The sequence below is a fragment of the Ascaphus truei genome, chromosome 14, assembly GCF_040206685.1.
Source record: "Ascaphus truei isolate aAscTru1 chromosome 14, aAscTru1.hap1, whole genome shotgun sequence".
NCBI classification, from domain to species: Eukaryota; Metazoa; Chordata; class Amphibia; order Anura; family Ascaphidae; genus Ascaphus; species Ascaphus truei.
Window position 1 is genome coordinate 38,795,560 of NC_134496.1, and position 27,029 is coordinate 38,822,588.

The following is a 27,029-nucleotide window of genomic DNA, read 5'->3' on the forward strand; positions in this document are numbered from 1 at the left end:
TGAACGCTGACCTAAAGAGATCAGAGCAGGAAGGATGACTTGTGATTCACATTCATATGGAATAACAATCCAACCTTTCCAGACCCTCAGACTGAACTGGGTCCTGATAGACGTTCAGAAAGCAAAGGGAAAATTAATAGAGGACTAATGTACTAAGCATTGCAAACAGCTGTTTTGGCGCATAATTGGAGCATGGAAATATCATTTTAAATGGTGCTTGTCTGTGTTCTAACCTGGAATTTCTCAATCCGTTCCACCAGTGTCAAAGACGTGCTTTTTTTTTTTTTTACCACAAATGGTATTTTATTTGCTGCACACTATACGGTGGATGGCGTTTTGTCACTTTTTTTTACCCACCATAACTCTTTTAATGTTTTAATGTCTGCTATTACCCACACCCAGCTTTGCATTGCACATCCAGCAACCACCCTCACACTGAATGACCCAAAAGACTGAGCTCGTGGGGGGAAGGGAGACATTCTTAATACGGACCCAAACTGCACCTCAGTGCATGCAGGCAGCATAGGTGGTATAGGTGTCAATCACTGCTGGAAAGTTCTGCCCCACAATGCCTAGCCGCTGTGGATGCAAAGCATTGTGGGGAGCGACTTTGGAAGCTCCTGCTGTAATTGACAGCTATACCACTCACGCTAAGGTGCAGCTTGGGGCCTTGGTAAGTGCGCAGTCCCCTACACAAGCTCAGGAACATGCTAAACTGCCTGGGATTCGCCATTACAGATTTTTGTGGTGGGGGGGGGGGGGGTTAACCCCGTGGAGACTCTTCAGGAACCCCTAGAACAGGGATCCAAACCCCCTAACAAATGAGATGTTAAAGTTTTGGACTGAACTTTCGCATTCCTTAGGCATTAGTCTGACTGACGAGCTGTATGATACAAGAGGTGTAGAGCGTGAGTGAGACTGGCTCCAAATGGGTGAGATGTGACAAAGCAATGTGTTTACTGCAAACCTGAGTAACTAACTGAAACTGGAACTGAAGTGCTCTGTGATCAAGTAATATGTATTTCCATGTCCTTAAAAAAACAAAACAAAATCCCACGTATATACTGGCTGCAAGGAAGAAATAAAATAAATGCTTTGAATAATTGGTCAAATGCTTTAATCTGAAACAGACAACTTGTTCTTCCCAATGGTGTGAAGCAGGGATAAGCAGGAAGTGTGTCTAGCCATAGCAAATCTGTACTTGTTTTGGAAGAGAAACTGGGAAGAATGAATATTCGCCCTGTGGCATCAATTTCCTGTTTAATGATCTCCAAAGGCAGCTGGAAAATGCCCAGAAACACAGATGCATATATACATGCCATGTGCATCCTACTTTTAAGGGTGGGAAGGAAGGGTCTGTACTGTACATTGTTCAGATCTTGCAGTGTTTACTTGTGTCAGTCTACCTTCCCCTCATCAAACTCTATTAAACTGTAATTCAAGGCTGAACCAGCCCAGTGTCTGCCTGTAACGTGCCAGACTGAATGACTTCAAGTCAAATATAATATCTAACCTAACAGTGGTATTTGTATTTAAATGTCACTACCTGTTGTCATGTTACATAGAAATATTGCAGAAGGTAACCAGAAACGGTGGATTTGTGTAATTTTTCTGTATGTAGCATTATGTCTGTGGTTGGAACTAATTTACCATGTATAAAACTATGGGCCTCATGCAGTAAAGTCCGATAGAAAAAATCGCCAGGGTTTTTAATTCCCTATTTTTGACAGCGTTGCTATTACAGTATGCAGAAAGCCCCAAATACCAGTGATAGCAACATTTGCAAACATGGCGAGTAGCCGGCGACGTGAAGATCGCCCCTCTGAAAAGGGCTCACCTGGCGAGTTCTATCTGCTGCAGAGAGAGAGAGACGCCACACTCTGCACAAATCTCAGCAGAATTTTTTTTTTTAAATGTAATTTTTATCACTAGTGTAGCTGAGCTGGGGGTCTCCGGAGCAGAACCGTGTTGTTTTCCGGTCCGGGGACCCCTTGCTTCCCAAGATACAGGCCCCATTATGGGGTGCCGGTATCTCCTACATTGAAATGTCCCGGTCACGTGACGCGGTACATATACATGCATAGAAGATACCGGCACCCCATAACTTGGCCTGTATCTCGGGAAGCAGGGGGTCCCCAGACCTGAAAACAACGCGGTTCTGCTCAAGAGACCCCCTGCTCAGCTACACTAGTAATAACATTTTTATTAAAATATGTGGTAAGCACCAATACACAACCACCCCTGTGCCCTCACATAAAACCATTATTTATTTATTTGAACACACAATTGATAACATAGGCCGGAGGGGGTCCCAGGGTGGTCCATGTGGGCATCCGGGGGTCCTCGAGTGGTCCCCCTGGGTCCTTGCTGGCCTGCGGTACCATTCGTGCTGTAAAAAAAAATAAAGATGGCCTACATTTCGATAAATACACCTCCCCCCAAACACATACAGTACAGTAATGTGCAAACTAACTATTATACAGATATGGTTAATAGATAATTTGCCCATTATTAAACAAAATATTAGTCAGCCAACATAAATAAAGTAAATAAAACCGTTCTACTTACCCCTGCCATCATGAAGGGCGTCCTCGTCAGCATACTGCAGGGCCATGTCCTCCGATGCCAGCATGAATACATTCAAAAATACAATTTAATGTCCCTTAACCCCTTAATCACCTTAGTGGTTAATACCTGCTATAGTAACCCACCCTCCCCCACTACCCAGACAGGAGGCCTAACCACCCACCCTGGACCCACTATACCCCCCTGTACCCATTGATTGGCATAGTAGTACATCATACCCATACAATATGGGCATGTTAAGCTACTATAGCAGTCAATGGTCACCCTAATACAAAAACATGAATGTCCAAAATACACAATAATCAAACATATACAACAAGCACTTAAACCCCCAGAAACATAAATTAAAAGCACTAGCCAACCAATCAATTACCTAAATAAAACCACTAGCCAATCAATTAAACAAATAAAACCACTAGGACATCAGGTACTGAACCAGGCTCCCCTGATCAACCCGTCGTTGTTCTTAGTTAATGTCTTTACTCACTGAGCCACTCATTCTCCCTTACTAGCCAATGGTATTAATTCCACTGGTGTGCTGTAGCAGATCATACACCATGCGCTAGCGGGAGAAGCTGTTTCATTGTTTCGGATCAGCCACATGAGAGAATGACACAAGAGCTAATGCGATATTTCACCTGCGCTAGTGGACTTGCGATGGTTTATTTTGAAAACAATTACCCCAAAATATGGTAGGAGCTTCTCTTGGCTTTTCGCACGGCCACCACGGCCCCCCACTGCCTATTCCAGCTTCCAGTGATTATAGATGTGGGTATGTGAATAGGCGCAACATGTGTTACTTTTAACTTCTAGGCCATGAGTGGCCAACTCCAGTCCTCAAGGGCCACCAACAGGTCAGGTTTTAAGGATATCCCTGCTTCAGCACAGGTGGCAGAAGCAGGGATATCCTTAAAACCTGACCTGTTGGTGGCCCTTGAGGACTAGAGTTGGCCACCCCTTTTGTAGGTGTAATGGGACAATTGGTCGTGGCAGTTTCACCGCAACCAAAAGACCACAGGCGGTCGGCAGCAGACAGAACCTCCACTGGATGCCCCGCCGCCGGCTGCCGGCCGCTTCTAAGGTACTTTTTACTGGTTGGGGAAGGGGGTTAATTTAAGGGGTTTAACGGTCAGGGTAGGAGGTTCAAGGTTAAGGGCTTAAGGTAGTGGGTTTAGGCAAAGTTGCCAGCGGCTGGATGAGTCGCGGCGAAGCGCCGGCGGTCATTTGGCTGCGGCAAAACGGCCGCGGCCAAATGTTCTAGACCGGTTTGTAGTAGCTCCCCCCAGATTTACAGGTGTACAGCTGAGCCTGAGAAAAGGGAAAAAGTAGGGAAGCCAAAGGGCCCTATATAGATACAGTTACGTTGCCATTCATAGATCAGGACTGAAATGATCTTTAGTTTTACCCCGATTGAATGCTGGAAAGCAGACACTTTTAGAAAGAGATAATGGTAACAAGAGAGACATTATCCTCGCAAAGTATATTACAGATGTTCAAATGTACCATCTCTATTGAATTTTCGCTTTCCCCTGTCCTCATGTATCTCTGGTTTTATAATCCCAAGGCCTTGCATGACACCAAATAACAGATCAGCAACAGAAGTCAAACAATGACCTACTATGGAATATAGCAGTGCAGTTAACAATCACTTTACTTGTCTTTCAGTGAACATGTATAGCTAATTTCTGTTCCATGAAACAAGTAGCATATATATATATATATATAGATATATATAGATATATCTATAGATATAGATATATATATATATATATATATATATATAGCAACTGTAAATATTACTGTATATTCATTTGCATGTCTTAGACAGGTCTGCAACCCTGTCTTTCACCATTATCGCCCAGCACACAGCACTTCCACTGCAGCAAGGGATTCTGGGAAATGTCATGCAAATGAGCACACAGTGCCACCTTTTATCTCAAGCTCACATTACATGAACAACCCTTAACCCAGCGGTGCGCAAACTGTGGGGCGCGACCCCCAGGGGGGGCGCGACACTGCCGACGGGGGGCGCGGGGTTTACAGAGGCCCCGCGCGCTTCCCGAAGGCACTTAAATTAAGTGCCGGGGGAGCTGCAGGGCCTCTGTAAACCTAACTTACCGTGGCTCCGGCGGCTTCCTCCCTGCGGCGCCATGGCAACGCGGCATCAAAATGACGCTGCGAGGTCATGTGACGTCACGTTGCTATGGCAACGTGACGTCATTACGCCGGAGCGCGGGTAAGTTGGGGTTGGGGGGGGCGCGGGAGCGAGGGGACAGCCGTCAGGGGGGCGCAGGGAAAAAAGTTTGCGCCCCCCTGCCTTAGCCAATGCAATTTGTCACATTGGATGTAGCTTTTGACTTCTTTGTTCCTTCTTTACATGTAGGCTGCTGCCCCTGCATGAGAAGTAGAACCTATTTATTTTAGTCCAATTACAACAGTTGAAATGTATCAATAGCAATTGTGAAGCATCATTGTGACATGCACCACACCAAAATCAAAATAACAAAGCTATCAATGTTACTGCAGACCATGCAAGTTATTCCTCTACTGCAGGGGTGGGCAACTCCAGTCCTCAAGGACCACCAAAAGGTCAGGTTTTAAGGATATCCCTGCTTCAGCACAGCTGGCTCAATCAGTGGCTCAGTCTTTGACTGAGCCACCTGTGCTGAAGCAGGGGTATCCTGAAAACCTGACCTGTTGGTGGCCCTTAAGAACTCGCGTTGCCCACCCCTGCAGTAGTGCCAGCGAGAGGACTGCAATAGAATAAACTACAATTCTGGTGGAAAAGAAAAGTGATTGCAACTGATCTCACTGGTAACACCCAGACTAAACACATCTCCTGTAAAATAATCAGTTTATGCTCTTCCCATGCTGGCTTGTTTTGAACTATTTGTGCAACTTGTGCCTTAAGTCAAGACGGAGTACAGAGCTCTTTTTCAGAGTTTGTTTTTGGAGTTAGAGTGTATAAATGTTACCCTATTAAAGCTGCAGTTCAGTCTTTTTTTTAAAATGTATTTATTTTTTAATTCAATAGTTTCATGTGTGCAATCTCTAATTACCTAAAGAACTGTATAGCTGCCAGTCAATTCGTTCTCCATGTATTGATCGGCGAAATTTGGCGACATCTTTAGATATGGCATATGTTTTTCATCTGCTTCTGTCAGTCAGTGGAAGCTCATGAATATTCATGAGCACTCCTGCACTGACATGTGCAAGAGGGATGGCAGGGCTGACAAAGGGGTGTGCCAGGGCTTGTGACAGGACATGAAGGGGCAGTGCCTTAGCAAATGCTTGTTAAAATAGAATACAAGAAAATTGGTATTTCAAAGTTGTTGTTTTTTAAACAGAAAATGCTAAAAGTATTTTTTCTTACTACAGAACTGATTTATTAAAAAAAAACACACATGCAGGATATTGACTGAACTGCAGCTTTAAATGATTCTTTATTTATTTATTTTACCAGGAAGTAATACATTGAGAGTTACCTCTTGTTTTCAAGTATGTCCTGGGCACAGAGAATATTATCTGTAAGTCTGCTCTGTAACTTTGTGGTCTTATCTGCTCAGTTTTCCAGTTAGAACCACTTTATAATTACCAGAGAGCATTTTGTACTCTAGGGTAACACAATTGATACTGTTGGTATAACCAGTCCATTGTACTTTCTCGTTGTAACTGGCTGGTTCCAGCAGTCAACAGATGTCCCTTTCTGTTTAAAGACATGAGCCTGGTTCCAACACAAGCCTGCTTCTCAAATGCCTAGTATATTTACCAGTAGCACAATCAGTAAGGGTGCAAGGGGGCATTTGCACCCCCCAAAAATTGGTATTGCGCTTACAGAGGCCCCGTGCCCTTCCCCACAGCAATGAACAGATTGCCGGGGGAGAGAGGGGCCTCTGTAACAGAGCAGCCCACCTCATCGGCGTCATGTGACATTGCGTCGTCATGGTGATGTGAAATCAAACGGTGACAAGTTGCTATGCCAACTCGCCGTCTCGTGATACAGTGATGTCACATGACTGCCATGTGATGCAGTGACATCATGACGATGCTGTGTCACATGATGACGCTACATCGATGGGGACGGCAGCTAAACACTGCACCCGTCAACCAGAGATTCTAATTGCGCCCTTGATATTTACATCCAAACCATTGAAATTAGCCTTGTCATTTAGTCGAAATATTCTATTGTGTGTAGTCCTCCTCAATACCTTCTGGTTTTATGGGATACACTAGTGATGTGTGAAATACCCACCTCGTCTCATAACATGTATTATCACTGCTGTGAGAGAATAAGAAAGCATTGTTTATTATTATTATTATGTTTGTGAAGCGCCAACATATTCCGCAGCGGGGTACAATGGGGATACAGAAACATAAACAGTTACATACAGTGAGGACAAACATGCACAAACAGATGCTCGGGTGAGCTTACACTCGGGTTATACTCGAAAATAAAAATGTACACATTATTAGCATTAAATACTTCAATCAACAACACTCCTCTCTCCCGCACACACACGTTTAATTTTAAAATGGCAATCCAAGCTGGCGATTCTTTTACCGGATTTTTTTTAAAACACATAGGCCACGCTTATGGTAACGGCGGCAGCAACGTGCTCGCGACCGCGTGATGTCACACATCGCTGTTGCTATAGAGGTAGTTGCACTTTGGTTCAGGAGACCTCGGGAGGCGACAGGGAGCGTGGCCGAGGCGTGGCCATGTGCAGTTCACCCTCATTGGCTGAACCGCTCACGTGACGCTGGCGTCACACTACCGCCGCTCTCCAAGACAAAATCACTTGTCTTCAGAGCTTCAGGTCGCTACGCAGCGTCGTCGCGGTCGTGCCCACTATGGGCACCCGTGACGAACTTCAGGTACTTGTGCGCCGTCGCTGTAAGTATAAGTGCAGCCATAGTATTGAAACATGGGGACTCTGGAGCTGAACCCATTCATTTCAGCTCCGGAGACCCCCTGCTTTCAGAGATACTTATCTCCATAGGGGGTGACAGTAGCAGCTCTGCTAGCAGGGATCACGTAGTGGCGTCGTTTCAAAGCTCCTGCCCCCGTGCGGATCACTAGGAAGCTGTGACGTCATCAGGGTCAGCTTCCTATTGGCCTGCGTGACTTGGGAGCTTTAAACTTTGGAGGTCTGTATCTCCAGAAGCAAGGGGTCTGTATCTCCAGAAGCATGGGGTCTGTATCTCCAGAAGCATGGGGTCTGTATCTCCAGAAGCATGGGGTCTGTATCTCCAGAAGCAAGGGGTCTGTATCTCCAGAAGCAAGGGGTCTGTATCTCCAGAAGCAAGGGGTCTGTATCTCCAGAAGCAAGGGGTCTGTATCTCCAGAAGCAAGGGGTCTGTATCTCCAGAAGCAAGGGGTCTGTATCTCCAGAAGCAAGGGGTCTGTATCTCCAGAAGCAAGGGGTCTGTATCTCCAGAAGCATGGGGTCTGTATCTCCAGAAGCAAGGGGTCTGTATCTCCAGAAGCATGGGGTCTGTATCTCCAGAAGCATGGGGTCTGTATCTCCAGAAGCATGCGTTGCTCATTTGAGATGCAACCTTTTAACAGGCCTTTTCTGTTTTCTGTTTGGATAACTGAACTGCTACAGGATTGTAAAAAATAATGTTCAAAATATTTCTTGCATCTCTCTAACGCTTGTCAGAATGAATAGCGGTTGCTGATTCATCTTCAAGGAATGGTGGCAGCTTATATAAGTGAGATCTTTTGATAAGATTTATCCGTTAAATAAAGAGCAGTCGTAAATATATTTGAGCGCTCTGACTTTTTGGTTTTTAAATCATTTTATGGGCTTTGCAAACAGTCATCCTATCTGTCTTTGTGTGATCCTAGCTCCGTTCAGTGATAATTCTACGATATGAAAAAATATATTTTTATTGTATAATTGTTTACAATGTAGCTAATTCTGCCACTATAAATACAACTCAAGTGGATCATTTTTACAAAGTGTCTGTCTGCACATTGTATATGTGTCAACAATAACTATTACACAAAGTTTGAAGCTCTAAATAACACAGCTAATGCTATATATATATATATATATATATATATATATATATATATATATATATATATATAATATTAACTTTAATTAAATGAATGCTCAAGGCACCAAGAGTCAAAGAAAGTTAAATAAAGCATAAGCATACAGATGTAATGCACAAAAACTCCAGACTGCATCAAGGATTACTTGTGAAAGTACATCTGTGGTGTACAATATTAAATACCCTTGTGGTTCTGCCTACGTGAGGAGGACAGAGAGCGGCGCATCAAGGTATAAAAACCACACTATTGCATCTTTGGGGCGTTATTATTATTGATAGGGAATGGGGTTATACAACGGTTTGCTACTTCTTTAAAAAATAAAATAACATATATCATCATTTCTATCTTTCAAGAAAAGGTCCAGGCATGCAAATAGAAAATAAAATAAAGAATGGGGTTTTTTTTTTTTGCAGGTGCCTGAATCACTATACAACAGGAGTGACCAACTCCAGTCCTCAAGGGCCATCAGCAGGTCCTGTTTTCAGGCTATCCCTGCTTCAGCACAGGTGGCTCAACCTGAGCCACTGATTGAGTCACCTGTGCTGAAGCAGGGATATCCTGAAAACCTGAGCTGTTGGTACATCTTAAGGACTGGAGTTGGTTTCCCCTGCCCTACAACCTGCTGTACATCCCAGCTGGGAATGTGACTGAAATATTGGCAACACGTGTCAAATAAAACCATACAGATCACACTCAACTCACTCACCTCTAATTGGAATAATTTGGCCCTGCTTCAATATGCAGAGAACAGGGATTTACTCTTTTAAATAGCCTTTGATTTTCTATACCTGGCATGTCTGTGTCTCTCACCATGTCTTACCTAGACAGTCATTTCTCCATAGGGCACCTACTTGACAAACATTACGTACCACACTTATACACAATGTGAAGCTCACTCTGTTCTTTTATTTGTTTTCACAGCACGAGAAGCAATAAAAATCAGAGGCCTGGAATACGCTTCTGGTGATGACTGCTGCGGAACGCAGTAAAACGACATGTACCAATAGGCACAGTTCAAGCCTGATCTTTCAAGGGGACACCGAGATCTAAAGAAAACTGCAACCTGTAGAAGTATCAATCGGCAACATATGCCCTCTGCTAAATTACAACCTTTGTAACCCCCTCCAGTGTAAGAAGGATCTGCGATGATTCAGTGCATTGTAGGCCCACCTGGTAATTTATTTATTTATAAAATATTTTACCAGGAAGTAATACATTGAGAGTTACCTCTCGTTTTCAAGTATGTCCTGGGCACAGAGTTAAGACAAATAATACATGGTTACAAGTACAGTTACATAAATGAACAGGGTATACATTATATACAAGACATTGCATGCACAGTTAAAGAAAATATATGTTATGGGCGTATGTAACAGTTACAGACCAGATTAAAATGTGAGACAGCCTTAGATTTGAAAGAACTTAAACTGGTGGTGGATGTGAGAGTCTCTGGTAGGTTGTTCCAGTTTTGGGGTGCAAGGTAAGAGAAGGAGGAACGGCCGGATACTTTGTTGAGCCTTGGGACCATGAACAGTCTTTTGGAGTCAGATCTCAGGTGATAGGTGCTGCATGTGGTAGAGGTGAGGACTTTGTTCAGGTAGCTGGGTAGCTTACCCATAAAGAATTTAAAGGTAAGACAGGAAAGGTGAACTTTGCGCCTAGACTCTAGTGATGACCAATCTAGTTCTTTGAGCATTTCGCAATGAATTGGTTAAATCAGGGGTTCTCAACTCCAGTGCTTCAGCACAGGTGGATCAGTCTTTGAGCCGCGGATTGAGCCACCTGAGCTGACTCAGGGACTGATTGAGCCACCTACGCTGAAGCATGGATATCCTGAAAACCTGTCCTGTGTGGGAGTCTTGAGGACTGGAGTCGAGAGCCCGTGGGTTAAATGCTTTCAACAATGATGATGTTTCATTGCGATATTTTATGTAATAGACAAAACTAAGACCATGTTGCTTTACAAACTAACAATAAACAGGTTCTTTAAACCAGTTTTCAATGTTGAGATAGTCCTCTTGATCAGCAGCGGATTTTAAAATTTGCCGCCCCTCGGCACTTACGTGTCGGCCGCCTGCTTGCCGCTGCCCCCTCCATCTCCGTTGAATCCCAGCGTCAAATGGCGCCACGGATCTCATCAATGCAACGGCGCACGTCGTCACATTAGTCATGGTAACGCGACGTCATTTGACGTTGCGACGTCACGTTGCCATGGAAACAAGATGCCGTGTGACGTTACGTTGGGGCGCTTGCTATGTTATTTGACCCTGGGATCCCAGAGAAGATGGAAGGGGCGGCAGCAGGCAGGCGGCAGGACACATGTAAGCGCATTCCCATTAGGCCCGAGTACGCGGGAAACGTATATGGGGGGGGTGTGGACATTTTTGCTGCCCCCAAATTTTGCCGCCCCTGGTCCGGGCCTAATGGGAAATTCGCCACTGCTCTTGGTAGTAAATATCCTGTAATAAGAAAATCAATAGATTATGGCTACACACTGCCACATTTTTCAGATGAATTCTAATTGTAGTGTAAAAGATCAATGTATGCTGGAAGAGTCCTTCAATCATCATCAAATCTGGCAACTTATAAATTGTGGGTTTGACTTTTCACGTGATTACAGAGCAAAGCAAGTGGTTAGTCACCACACAAATTCAAAATGGCTGACCTTGATGGATGCCATATTTTTTTTCAGAGTCTCCTAAAAATGGCGATTGTGCATTTTACTAACTTGTCAGGCCTTTTAGTCTTACATGCAACAACATATATAGAACTCCAGTCCCAAGTATCACAACTTGCACTGAATCGAGACTCTGGAAACAAATATTGCACATAAAAGAGAGTGTAACACAACGAAGACCCTTATTCAATATGCTGTGAAAGGAGGTGAAATCTTCCTTGTCAATTTAATAGCGACGCTGAGTGCTTTATTTTTATTTCAACCTTAATGTATGTTGGTACAGTAGCATTTTGCTGATACCCGTGATTGCGTAGCCAGGAACATTTAATCTCTCTGCTGACTCCCTTTAAAGCCTTCCTTGCATGTCTAGCACAGGACACACCACCTCTCTCCCCTCCTCCAGCACCTATGCGTCGTGGGAAGGCCCGCAAATGTATCCTAGTCCTAATCAGAACACAGGGATAGAGAAAACGGAGATAAATCTCCTAGTCCAATGCTCTAAGAGACCTCAAAAGCATGCATCACAATTGTAATCTTCTTATCCATAAAAACATCTGACAAGTCCAGGTAGAATATGTATATATTTAAAGATAGGTCATTGCTGCTCACAGAATGGGGTATACAAATGGTAATTTAGACGTCTTAGGATGTAAGGATATCCAGAGAATGGACCCCAAACCCATAAATCTAAAAGTCCATAACCCCTAGAGCTAGACCCGAATCTCTCACATGGCTGTACTCATGACCCCCATCCATGAAATCCTGGGTCCTGCGTGCTCTCAGCCCGAAACAAACACAATGTAGACTTCCTCCTAGCATGGGAGGGGTGGTGGCAGTGCACTGCGTGTCAGACGCCGAGTGATGTGTTCCAAATACAGGAAATACGGCTGACGCTGGTTATAGTATCAAAAACAAAAATGTATTGAACGTAGAGCAGCATAGTTTAAAAACAAAAGTCAGGGAAGAAGCCTCTGACGCGTTTCGTGCATGTAGTGCACTTTCTTTTGAGAAATAGAGCTATAAGGGTAAACATAATTCCATGTTCTCAAAGGATAAGCTGATTGGAACAGGTAATAGTGTGTAGAGATGCTCCGTTTAATTATTCCAATCAGAAATGTCATTGTTACCAGTGGCAGAAACATTCCCCCCCTCAATAAATACCTTTTGCATTGACTACTGGGAGTATATGTTTAAAAAAAGAAAGTGATCACATTTTTTTGTTTAATGAATTCCATTAACAGACACAAATGTGTGGGCCAAATAAACATGATAGACTCAACCGCTTTCTCATTCCAACTGTGCTTGCAGGGAAATCTTAAAATAAGAGACTGATGAATTTGGCCTAATCTTCACAGCCTAATCTTCACAGCTGTTATTAGCATTGCTATTAGTACTGCAAACTAAGAAGAGGTAGCCTAGGGCTAAGAGATTAGAATACACATTTATCAAGCTTCCAAACTGACTATTTTGGCAACAAATTGAAGAAAAATTAGACATTTAGCATCCATTTATCAAAGTATGAACATTCATTTTCCCCTGATGCATCAGCATACTATTGAAGTGGTTATATTGTAACAATAGATGGACTTAGTAGAGGAGTTACTTGATATACACATTATAATGATCTGTATTTCATGTGTCACTGACCTGTCTCTCCATCCTTTATATATCATCCTGACAGGTCTGATCTGGAGCTAATTTAGTCTTCCTAAAACATGGATGACGTTTAAAATTTTTGACGCGTTTCAACAAAAGGCTTTCTCGGGAAGCGCGCTGAGCCAAGTTTGTCGAGGAGACGGGCGTGACGTGCTGCCGGGAAGGCCCCAACTATCGCATGTGATGTAAGACGCCTGAAGTGAGAGTCGTCGCAGCAATACAGATTCGTCCTTCACTGATATATTGTTTATTGTTATTTTAAGGGAAACAAACAAAAAATGGGGGAGCACAGGTTGAGGGACTGTACAGATGTTTATAAAACTGCACGATATAGAGCTGTGAGTTAAAATTTGGTAAGGTGTGCAATAGCATAAACACTTACACGGCCTTGTGTAAATGCTTTCACATCAAGGTATCTTTGCTTTAGGTATCTTCTCTCCGGTGTTCTTTCCGCTTAATATTTTTCTTCTCCTCTGTTGTGTGTTCCTGGTCTTCTCCACACGGATGATTGGCGATGTTGTCCTCAGGATTAAATGAAACGAGAACAAATAGCGTAAGGAACAATACAGGAAATAAAATGAAATATAGCTGGGGTAGACAACTGTATTAAAATCCAAAAAGCAGATGATTACTGCATCCACTCACACGGGCAAGCGTGAGTGATCTCTGGAGGGAGGTATCTTTTAAGGCACCTAACTGCAAGGCTGTCACATCCCCCACCTGCTCCTTTATACCATATAGGTAGGAAAAAGAAGGCGTAATGGGGTGGAGGTTAATTTAAAATGTAACCCCTTAAGGTTAATAATAGACTCACACGGCCATGTGTGAGTATATACTCTGATTGGTATCTCTTCTCCCCTCACTGGAACTTCAAATCCAAACCTTCAACTGGGTTTTGTTGAACCACTCAAATAGTGCCTGGATCACACGATGATAGACAAGGGTGCAGAGTTGGAAAAAAGCGTGATACTTTATTAACAACAACGGGACAAAGTCCTACCAAAACATTTAAAAAACATTTAAAAAGCACTTAGTCAAAATGACTCAAGAGCTAGGTGTGCATAGACACAGCCAGTCCATCTGAAAATGTTTGTGCAGGATACTCAAGTGCGCAGCTAGCTCTCCGCGTCCGGTTGGTCTGCTGTGCTCCTGCCTCCTGCTTCCGACGGTGGCTGTAGTGGTAAAAAAAGTCTCAGGGATATTAGCAACGCGTTTCGCCCTTCTTGGGCTTCCTCAGGCTCCGTAGAAAGGTATGGCTGGGGTCATAGCCTTATGTAGGGATCCCATAGCCAATCCGATCCTCTCCCTGAGTCCCTCCTTTGCTTCAGTGACGTGTCCCTCTTGAATCCTCTCAGCTGTCACATCTCGGGGATAACAAGTGCTCCCAAGTTGCGCTCTCACTCTGTTGCATTGCGGCACATAGTGGATCATTTACATGACGAATTCATAAATAAATAAATATATGTGTTCACGGTGTCAGCACAGATTTTCAAATCTCTGGAACAGATGTTCTGCTTTGAGGGTTGTTTAATGCACAAACCCTCTAGTTAGGTACAGTGGTTAACATGTTTCTTGCTTTCTCACCGGGGTATATATGGTGATAACAGAGATAGTTAGTATAAAAGCACATACAGATATGTAATTATAATTATATCACCCTTGTTCATAGTGAACAGACATGGATGTTCAATTTGGTACTAAAACTATTAAAAATTGTTATGAATAATAAAATACTGAATATAAAATCCTAAACATTAATATAGCATATTGCATTTGAGTACTTAAGATACATCCTTTTATTGTGACTATAGTTAAAATGTTTTAAAAAACTAAGACATGGATAGGGTCTTACAGACTTTGGATTATTGTCTCTGTTGGGAAGTGTCATCTGGAATAAAACATAACAAAAAATAAAATCAATGACTTATATCTGAATGGGTATTGGGTGCTGCCCAACTTAAATCAGTTGGAGTAGCTGATGTCTAAATAATGAGCATATCGTAACATTTTAAAACAGACGTGTCTCCAAATGTTGTGTGTCCTGCGAGACATACTGCACCTAGATGAAGGCCCCCAGGTCTATGTCTATGTTCAGACCTTTCGGATTTAGGGTCTTCAACTTATAGATCCAGTATGTCTCGCGCTGGCAAAGTTTCAGGAGTCTATCCCCCCCTCTCCAGTGTGGGTCTACTTTCTCGATCCCCTTATAACTTAAACCCTCAGGATTACCTCCATGGCATTGGCATATGTCTCGCAGGACACACAACATTTGGAGACACGTCTGTTTTAAAATGTTACGATATGCTCATTATTTAGACATCAGCTACTCCAACTGATTTAAGTTGGGCAGCACCCAATACCCATTCAGATATAAGTCATTGATTTTATTTTTTGTTATGTTTTATTCCAGATGACACTTCCCAACAGAGACAATAATCCAAAGTCTGTAAGACCCTATCCATGTCTTACTTTTTTAAAACATTTTAACTATAGTCACAATAAAAGGATGTATCTTAAGTACTCAAATGCAATATGCTATATTAATGTTTAGGATTTTATATTCAGTATTTTATTATTCATAACAATTTTTAATAGTTTTAGTACCAAATTGAACATCCATGTCTGTTCACTATGAACAAGGGTGATATAATTATAATTACATATCTGTATGTGCTTTTATACTAACTATCTCTGTTATCACCATATATACCCCGGTGAGAAAGCAAGAAACATGTTAACCACTGTACCTAACTAGAGGGTTTGTGCATTAAACAACCCTCAAAGCAGAACATCTGTTCCAGAGATTTGAAAATCTGTGCTGACACCGTGAACACATATATTTATTTATTTATGAATTCGTCATGTAAATGATCCACTATGTGCCGCAATGCAACAGAGTGAGAGCGCAACTTGGGAGCACTTGTTATCCCCGAGATGTGACAGCTGAGAGGATTCAAGAGGGACACGTCACTGAAGCAAAGGAGGGACTCAGGGAGAGGATCGGATTGGCTATGGGATCCCTACATAAGGCTATGACCCCAGCCATACCTTTCTACGGAGCCTGAGGAAGCCCAAGAAGGGCGAAACGCGTTGCTAATATCCCTGAGACTTTTTTTTACCACTACAGCCACCGTCGGAAGCAGGAGGCAGGAGCACAGCAGACCAACTGGACGCGGAGAGCTAGCTGCGCACTTGAGTATCCTGCACAAACATTTTCAGATGGACTGGCTGTGTCTATGCACACCTAGCTCTTGAGTCATTTTGACTAAGTGCTTTTTAAATGTTTTTTAAATGGTTTGGTAGGACTTTGTCCCGTTGTTGTTAATAAAGTATCACGCTTTTTTCCAACTCTGCACCCTTGTGTATCATCGTGTGATCCAGGCACTATTTGAGTGGTTCAACAAAACCCAGTTGAAGGTTTGGATTTGAAGTTCCAGTGAGGGGAGAAGAGAAACCAATCAGAGTATATACTCACACATGGCCGTGTGAGTCTATTATTAACCTTACGGGGTTACATTTTAAATTAACCTCCACCCCATTACGCCTTCTTTTTCCTACCTATATGGTATAAAGGAGCAGGTGGGGGATGTGACAGCCTTGCAGTTAGGTGCCTTAAAAGATACCTCCCTCCAGAGATCACTCACGCTTGCCCGTGTGAGTGGATGCAGTAATCATCTGCTTTTTGGATTTTAATACAGTTGTCTACCCCAGCTATATTTCATTTTATTTCCTGTATTGTTCCTTACGCTATTTGTTCTCGTTTCATTTAATCCTGAGGACAACATCGCCAATCATCCGTGTGGAGAAGACCAGGAACACACAACAGAGGAGAAGAAAAATATTAAGCGGAAAGAACACCGGAGAGAAGATACCTAAAGCAAAGATACCTTGATGTGAAAGCATTTACACAAGGCCGTGTAAGTGTTTATGCTATTGCACACCTTACCAAATTTTAACTCACAGCTCTATATCGTGCAGTTTTATAAACATCTGTATAGTCCCTCAACCTGTGCTCCCCCATTTTTTGTTTGTTTCCCTATATCAATAAGGATCCTGGATAGGTCCTCTTTGGGGTTTGAGCAGCGGGAAGAGAATCGGAAGTAGAGGGGACCTTAAAGTACCCTTTAAGGTTGTATTGTTCTGTCACAAGAATTGTATCACCCCATCAGTCAATTTTTTGAGGTAGCGCCCGGGCTTTTCTGTACATTATTGTTATTTTAAAGCAGCAGTCCAAGCTGACAGTTTTTTTTAAACATTTTATTATTTTCCCCTTTAATATGTGCTTCGATACAATCCATACAATGATAAGTAATTAGCTTAGTTGCCGATCGATCCGTTCTCCTGTGATCGATCGGTGAAAATTTAGCTCGAGGGTTCACTAAATGGCAGCAGAAGAGGACCAAAGATGCAAAGTTATGTGGGGAAGATCATATGACCAGGATGTCAGTAGATACAATTGGTACACTGCTAGAGAGAGGAAAGGGCTCGAAAAGGAGTGTGTCAGAGCTTGTTTCAGAAGAGGAAGGGGGTGTGACTTTGTAAATGGTTGCTATAGAAACAAAAAAGGCATGTTATATTATAATACATTAAAAATGTTATTCAGAATTGTTTTTTTAAATGCTACAAGTATTTTCTCATAGTACAAAACTGTTTTGTATTTTTAAACATGTAGGATATTGCTCGAACTGCAGCTTTAAGAAATGCAAAACCCTAAGGTAACCCAAAACCTTCAAGAATACTGTCTCAATACAGTTTTATACAAACTATACTATTCCTCTCTGTTCTATTTTTGAGCTATTGCAGACAAATTCAGTGATAACAAGAAGGTTTCTCTTTTCTGCCACAGGAGGTGCTAAATGCCAGAGTACTACTGACCATATGTGAGTGCATATATTGGGACTCTGCATATATTGGGACCCTACACATGATTCCATATAGTTACGGACTTCTTACACATTTTCTTTGTTGTGTATATATTTATATATACACACACACACACACATCATTTTTATACTCTATATAATTTGTATTCACTCTGATCATTCACTTACTGTTTTTTATTCACTATAGTTCACAGGTGCTAGCGCTTTGAATTTGTGTTTGCAAAGTTATTAAAGATTAGAATATTTATTAATTGAGAGACTAAAAGTCATTAATACAGACTGCCTAGTGCAAATTCCATGCAGATTTACCCAGTTAGTAAATACAATAGAAAAATCAACCCAACAGATGAGTGGAATAAACTTAATGACACGCCATAAAATGCAACGTTCAGTGCCACTGATACTATATTTTCTAGACACTTACATTTTATTGTTACCATTTTCACAAAGGATTCGCTGTTATAATGGAAGTCCCACTTGGCAACATGTCTTAGATTTTCATTAACCCCTGGACTGCCAGATGTACCAGCAACACGTGTTACAATGCATTATTGACCCCTTCCACAGCAAAAGGGGTAAGAAGAAAGGACTGAGCCATAAAGCCATATCTACAATCATTACATTGGTAAAAGCAGCAGCTCCCATACACCCATTTATTTTCTCTAACTGTCCAAGAAATGTCTGTAAATTTAATGTATTACCACTGTTCATTTAAAATAGCCATATATTATCATAACTGTAAAAAGAAAAAATAGCTTGTGCTATCAGCGAGAATGGATATTAATTAAAGTAAATACCTTGTGCAAAAAGGGATATGGAAAAAATAGGAAAATGATACAGAGTATATGTGTGAATAAATACATATATGTATGTCCACCAAATGTAGTGTAGTGTCCCAAATGGTGTGTCAGGCAAATACAACCTTGTATAAGGGGAAGTCTCGAAAGTCTGATCCTTGTCGAAAGCTTTTAGATCCTGCAGAAGGAGTCCCAGGGGGTTATCATAACTGTGCCCAGGACATACTTGAAAACAAGAGGTAATTCTCAGTGTATTACTTCCTGGTAAAACATTTTATAAATAAATAAATAATCCCTCCCCCCCCCCCCCCCCTCCAGCCAAAAATACAATATAAAAATAATACAATATAAAAAATATTTTTAAAAAAGTCCAACTCTGAACTGGTCAACAGCAAATACCTAGGATTGCACAAGACATGTTTTTAAGGCTATTTAGGGTCTGACGCCTACCCATGTAAAGGATAATTTGCAGGGCTGTGCACATCTGTCCCAGTTTGGTTTGTGAAAGTTCCTGCAAATGTTTTAAGAAATGTGCAAAATTGCGAAACAGCCGGTTTGAACGCTAGTCCTGTTCTGAATGAACAGAAAATATAAATCTACTATGTCTCACCATGTTATACTGCAGCAGCTGCCTCTAGCAGTGATAGGGTTAATCTATCTTTGTCTAAAGTCTTTACATCTAGAGGGTCAATTGTCAATTGTCAATTGTCACACACTTATCCCTTACCAGATATTGAACATAAAATAAAAGCATCTGAAATTGATTTTACCTTCTAGAGCTAATGGCATATTCTGCTCTGACATCCAAGTGAATATAAAATCAGCATTCTATTCACAGAACTTCTTCCGGTTCTATGAGCAACTCAATTCCAGTTTAATGGGTTGATTCTTCAAGCTATTTCTGCAGATGGGCCAGCACCTGAAAGGATTAACTATATTGTATTATACAAAGTATCCGCGGTGGGATAGAAGAATCCTGTCTGACCGATACCTGCACTTAGAAACAGTCATTGCTTGTGTTCTTGACATGGAAAAGTGCAGAGCACCCTACTCTTGCCTCTGCATGGTGAAAGCTAAACTCTTCCGCTGCGTTCAGTTAGATGCTCGTCAAGGAAGAGTCATCATAACACCGGGTGTATGTGAATATATTTAGCAAAATCACTAGTATGCCGCCCTAAGGCTAAGTCCCCAGTGACCACGGCTGCGCGCTATGGTGTGCGCGCCGGCCACAAGGCACAGCCCTCTATGGGGAAGACCCCACTTGGGGTGTGTGCATGCGCGCAGAAGCCACGATGCGCGACCGCCTTGGCCAAAAGACAAGATTTTTGGTGCGGCGGCCGAGCATTGGCCACGTCACGGGGGCGGTTCAGCCAATGAGGGCGAACCAGCCGCGTGACATCATGGCCGCGCCCCCGCCACGCGAGTCCACAAGGTTGGGTTGCTGCCGGGAACGAGCACTGCAAGGCACCCTGTCGCTCGCCCACTGGGGCCTTGGCCTAGGGCTGCAGAGACATACATGCAAACTGGATTATTTTGTACATGTTTGAGAATGCATCCTTATTTTGGAATGCATTATTTTTTATTTATTTATTCATGAAATGTTCTACCAAGTAATACATTGGGAGTTACCTCTCGTTTTCAGGTATGTCCTGGGCACAGAGTTAAGATGACAAATAATACATGGTTACAAATACAGTTTCATAAGTGAACAGGGTATACATTATATACAAGACATTGCATGCACAGTTAAAGATAATATATGTTTTAGACGTATGTAACAGTTACAGACCAGATTAAAATGTGAGACAGCTTTGGTTTTAAAAGAACTTAAACTGGTGGTGGATGTGAGAGTCTCTGGTAGGTAGTTCCAGTTTTGGGGTGCACGGTAAGAGGAGGAGAAGCCGAATACTTTGTTGAGCCTTTGAACAATGAACAGTCTTTTGGAGTCAGATCTCAGATGATAAGTGCTGCATGTGGTAGGGGTGAGGAGCTTGTTCAGATAGGCGGGTAGCTTGCCCAGAAAATATTTGAAGGCAAGACAGGAAAGAAGAACTTTGCGCCTAGACTCAAGTGATGGCCAATCTAGTTCTTTGAGCATTTCGCAGTGATGTGTGTTGTAGTTGCATTGGAGAACAAAACGGCATATTGAATTGTAGGGGGTGTCAAGTTTGCTAAGTTGGGTTTGGGGTGCCGAGCCATATACTATGTCTCCATAGTCGATAATTGGCATTAGCATCTGCTGTGCGATACGCTTTCTGACCAGCAGACTTAGGGAGGATTTGTTCCTCTAAAGTACACCTAGTTTGGCATAGGTTTTGGATGTCAGGGTATCAATGTGCATCCCGAATGTTAAGCGGGAGTCAAACCATATGCCCAAGTATTTAAAACTAGTAACAGGAGTTGGGGTGGTGTTAGCGTTGGTTCTGATCTGGAGCTCAGTCACTGGAAGCTTTAAAAATGTAGTCTCGGTCCCAAATACCATTGTTACAGTCTTGTCAGTGTTTAAAAAACAGTTTGTTTAGGGAAATCCAGTTTTCGAGCATTGACGGACCCTCTGGCAGAAAATGGGTTAACTATGAGTATGAGGATCGGCTTTTTTGCCGATTAGGAAGCTTGCCTATGAAACTATATATTGCCGATTCCTCAAATGAGCTCTAATCTTCACTTCTCAATGGATGGTTAAGGTTGGACAGGTCAGGATAAACCACCAGTAGGAGCAGAACAAGAACAGAACGGATTGAAATGGTTTGTTCATTATCTCTTCCATGGAGGATGGCATGTCAAAAGGTATCACCGCCTACAGCTACATTCTTCTTCTTCAGGACCAGTGCGGCTACTTGAACTTTGAGCTGCTGCAATATTTTTTTGCAAACCATGTAAATTGACGCTTGGGGATTGTTTTAGTGCCCTTATCTTCTACCTTTTATCTAACTTACAACATGTTAAATACTCTCCCCAACTCCTCCTCCTGTAACTGGTTTTCTAGACAAATATGATCACATTTTAATTGGGGTGACAGAAATAAATCAATGTTTCCTCTAAATCAGGGGTGGCCGGAAGTCCTCAGGTGCAACCAACATGTCAGGTTTTAAGGATATCCCGACTTCGGCAGAGGTGGCTCAGTTATTGACTGATCCACTGATTGAGCCACCTGTGCTGAAGAAGGCACCTCCCTAATACCTGGCCTCTTGCTGGCCTTTGAGAACTGGAGTTAGCCACCCCTGCTGTAAATTGATGAACACTTTCAAACTTTACACAATGATTTAGAACATACAGTTACAAAGATTCAACTCAGTTATTCTGAGTAAGTCTCAGTTATTCTCATTAGTCCTCTTTTCACCTACAGGGAACTGCATCTTTATGGGGCTCTGCCCTTTGGCCTTCCTTCTTGGCACACAGAAAAGAAAACAAACTCAAAGCACAGCCAATTATCTAAACTGCAGCTGATAAAAAGCTTCACACAGCAGGCACCTGGGCTGAGATCTGACTCAACAAACAACACAATGAAACCCACCAGGGACTTGCTGTACAATGGGAAGTAGCCAAAAAATCATTGCGCAGGGCTTCTGAAATGTCACCTTTCAATAACCTATAAGGAAACACTTTGATGAGATTAGGTAAAATGATTGTCTCTTTCACTCGAAAAACTGTAAATGCTGTTTACGGACTGGTGATTTCTAATGTATTCTGTCAGGGTAGTGTACTTTCATGTCCTTTTCGCATATATACAATTAATCCGTCCTGCTGATATAATATGGGGGAGATCGCAAGTAAATTAACAGGAAGGACAAACGTGGCATGAATAGAAGAAAGATCCAAGGGGAAAAGAAAGGCACGAAAATAGAGGGCAAGATGGTTAACTGAGCAAAAGAAAAAAACATTTCAGGAAGAAACTTAAACCTCTTTGCCTGTCGGAAAAAAACTGCAATGTCCCCTTTGTCAGCCAAGGGGTTATAAAGTATAAAATAAAAAAAGTGTTCCCTAATGCCCCAGTTCCATTTTGCAGCAATATGTGTTTATAATAATAATAATTGTATGTATGTCTTTATTTATATAGCGCCATTAGTGTACATAGCGCTTCACATTAGTAATACACGTGACAATCATATAAATAACAAATAATACAAATAACAGATCATGGGAATAAGCGCTTCAGACATAAAAGTAACATTTCGGAAGAGGAGTCCCTGTTCTGGAGAGCTTACAATCTAATTGGTGGGGAGAACATACAGAGACAGTAGGAGGGCATTCAGATAAGTGTGTCTGCAGGGGGCCAAGCTTTATGTATCGTGAATTGTTTGTTCTTATATAGCGCTGCTAGTTTTACGTAGCGCTTTTCAGAGTTTTGTCAACTTTTTGTATTCCGCTTTGGGGGTGCGTATTTAAAACATTATTTTAAGGGTAGATGGAAGGGTGCTCAGATCCGGAAACACTAAAATATTTCACTTCCTGACTCCCCTTCGTGTTCCACCTTTTGCCCAACAACCTTCTACTCATTAGGGTTATTCATAATGTGGCCATTATAATAGTAATTGTTTTTCTAATCTGAACAAATCTGAAGGCTAAAACACCCAGTATGTGTCTTCAACATTTCCTAATAGCAAACATCTACATCATATAGTAATTCAACGGCAGAAATTCAAATGATTTAAAATAGAAGTGATCACATAAATTAGTCTGCACTAAGACTTTCTCGTTGTTTACAGGGAAATCCCAGTATCTTTAGCCCGCTGCACTAAGCAGTTTGTATAATCACGCTTGGGTTGAGGAAAGACAGATCCAGAAATCCATTTTGGGACAGCCGATTTATCCCTTTAGACGTGTTAGTCTGATATGGTTGCACTGTTTTGAAGTGAAGCTTGAAGGCTGTAGTCCACACAAAAATGTTTGGCTGGGGAAAAAATCGTAACTAAGTACAGTAACCACAACAAATACACATTGAATGTGTTCAGTGCTCGAATGGCTTGCAAAGCATTGGTCGCCAATGTTTTAGATCAATGGTGGGCAACAGGCAGCCATGGGACCACATGCTGGGGCTTCACCTGCGGCCCTTAACTGCTGGACCCAAACCAGCAACCCTCTACCCCTCTCCCCTCTGTGCTGAGGGAGCGGATGTGCTGCTGGAGTGGATTGTAGCTTTCTTAGCTGCTTAATGCCAGTGCTCATGATAAATACTGGCCCTCTCCTTTGGCAATCACTAGTTCCCAGTGTTAGAAGAGCAGCAGGGCAATATCCCCCAGTGCGCTGGCATGATGCAGCTGACTGGAAGAGGCAGGTAGAAGATACAACTCACGGCTGCAAAGTTCCTTCTCTCAGTGCAATTTAGATATCTTGATGAAGGTCTCAGCAGGGACCGAAAGGTCGATCTCATCTGCAAATAAAACATGCACTGTTTTTTCATCAAGATGAGTGTGCTCGATTCCTGTTTTTTGTCTTTGTCCGTATCCTCCTTGATTAGGGTTGCCAGGTGGCTTCTCCAAAAATTCTGGACTCAATGGTGAAAGGTGCGTCCGGTCACTATGTCCAGGGAGGAAAATACTGGACACATACATGTCCAGTATTACAGTACCTCTCATTTTTTACTGGAAAGAGTATCCAAATACTGGACAGTCCAGTTCAATACCGGACACCTGGCAACCGTACCTTTGATGTATATCAAGTTGCCTACCACTTTTTTAGGGGCTCCTTTATCGTTAGTGTGACAAAATCTCTAGGTCATTCACTTCTAGTTCTAGGTTATTGACTCCTATAACTCTGCACCTTCTGATAGTTAATGACATCACAAGTTCAATGTGACCAGGCTTATTTGCTGAACTCTGTCACTAGCAGATCGTTTCCTTCATTCCTTCATTGTTAATGACCATGCTGTACTGATGCCGGGGCTGACCTCTGAATCATTAGGTTGGGAATGTCATTCCTCTCTCAGCAGCCACTGACACTCTGACCTTAGTGCCTTTCCTTTATCTCTCAGTCTTTTAGATAAGGTTATCATTTTTTTGTACTCGCTTGTATGCAATGGCAATCTATAACATTTCAAGGTAATAGGGACATATGAACTCACTACTGCAGCCAGTGCCCTATAGCTAAGAATCTAAGTAATAATGTATTTTTATATAAAGTTGACACTCTATGCTAGGGGTCTCAAACTCAGTCCTCAAGGGCCACGAACAGGCCAGTTTTTATGGATATCCCTGCTTCAGCACAGGTGGCTCAATCAGTGGCAGACTGAGACACTGAATAAGCCACCTGTGCTGAAGCATGGGATATCCATAAAACCTGGCCTGTTCGTGGCCCTTGAGGACTGAGTTTGAGAACTCTGCTCTATGCAGTTTTCTAGAATATACAGCTAAAGTGAACCTCATCCTTGAGCCCTTAACAATATAATATTTGGTGTCTGAGGCACAGGGAGATAAAGTGACTTACCAATGTCTCACATTGGGTCTCAAACCAATTCTTCACAGGTGCCCTTATCAGTTAGGCAGAGCTTTTCTTTCTTAATTTCTGTCATGTGATAGTAACAGTGACTCATAGTTCGACTTCACATGGTTTTGCTACATCATGGTATATTCTATGTACACTGCTTGCACACAGTGCCGGACTTACGCATACGCTAACGAAGCTCCAGCTCAGGGCCTCACAATATGAGGGGCCTCAAAAGAAGAAACAAAATGAAGGCGTTTCAAGTTTTAAAATCGGATAATAAATAAAGAAGATATGGGGAAAAAGAAGATTCTGCATAAATATGGACATTTTCCTTCAAATATGACCCCAAACATCATGTGCATGGAATGTGACAAACCTCGTAGTTTATGTTTTGAAGACATCATCAATGACTTTGATCTCCGGAAATCCCAAAAGAAAATGTTTTAATATTTAAATTCATGTGATGCGCAAACACTGTGCATTTTAGCTTCGCACCGCCATCTTTGTATCTAGCAATGCTGATATAGTGTTTTCATTCATTTCAGTTTTGTGTTTATATTTTCAATGCTCCCTTCAGTCAGAATAATACATCTATTTCTAATTGTAGGTGCCTCTTAAACTTGGCGTAGCTTTGGGCCTTAGGTCAAAGCCCGCCCCTGCTTTTACATGACGTGAGTTGTTTCTGCCCATTTCTGCATACGATAAAAGAACAAAAATGCACATAATGCAGTAAACTTTCTTATATGGATATAGCCGAGGATTAATCATCAAAAGAATAAAGGGCTCATCTCACAGGAGTGCCCAAACTCCCCTGCGGCTTCTCCAATGCACCATCATCTCTCTCACTCCAAAGCGTCAAGGTGTGAAGATAGTTACATAGTAGATAAGGTTGAAAAAAACATGCGTCCATCAAGATGTCACGGGTGCTGTGCTGTGCAGTTTCATTTTTCATTTATTATAAACTTAGAGATCATGTGTTTTTAATTGACGTGATAATGATGGACATGATATAAAGGAGACATATAGATGAGATGGGCGGAAATTAGTCCAAAAAACCTGGTAGCTAAAGTATAGCATATGTAGAGTGTCATTTCCAATAGTCCAAAGTTTACGTGAAGGTAAGTGTGACCGTGATATTCAGAATCGTGAGATAGAAATGCAATAAAAACCACGGAAGTGAAAGGCAATGGTAGGCGCCCCGCAAAAACGGAACTGCCAGCGCCGTCCTTAATTACCAAACCGGGAAGGAATCAGCACATGCACATAATGTACAACTGGTTTAGAAAAAGCACTACACGTATAGTGTTGTTTGAAAAGAAAACACTCACGATGATGATCAACGCGGCTCCTGCACAGCATGCTCCCAGGTAGAGAGTGAACAGCAGAGGGGGAATCCAGGCAGGAAAACCGTTGCACAGCCAAAATAAGCAACAATGGACGTAGTGACCAATTTAGATAATTTTAATGAGTCAAAAACATCCTGACAAATCCTACCTTTGGATTGGTCACTACGTCCAGCGTTGCATATTTTGGCTGTGCACCGGTTTTCCTGTCTGGATTCCCCCTCTACGATATAAAGGCGGAGCTTTGCCTTTACAAATCATACCCCTGAAGTTTTCACGAAATGCGTTGGGGAGGAGCTTTCTGGTGGTCTCTGTTGGAGCTCTCCCCGTCCAAGGCTCTGGTTGGCTTCCTCCACAGCACGCGTGATGAGGAGGAGCTTGACTATCCCTTTCAGATGAGCACTTTATTCTTTTGATGTTTGTGAGTGTCACATTCCATCATGATGTCATAACGACGCAAGTTGCAGGAGGAGGAGCCCCACTGCCAGCATGCCGCCTTGGGCCCCACCAACGGTAAGGCCGGCCCTTCCTATACTATAAGCATAATTGTGCTTCTTTCTTCTTTTATTATCTATATTTTTAGTCTGAGGATTAAGAAGC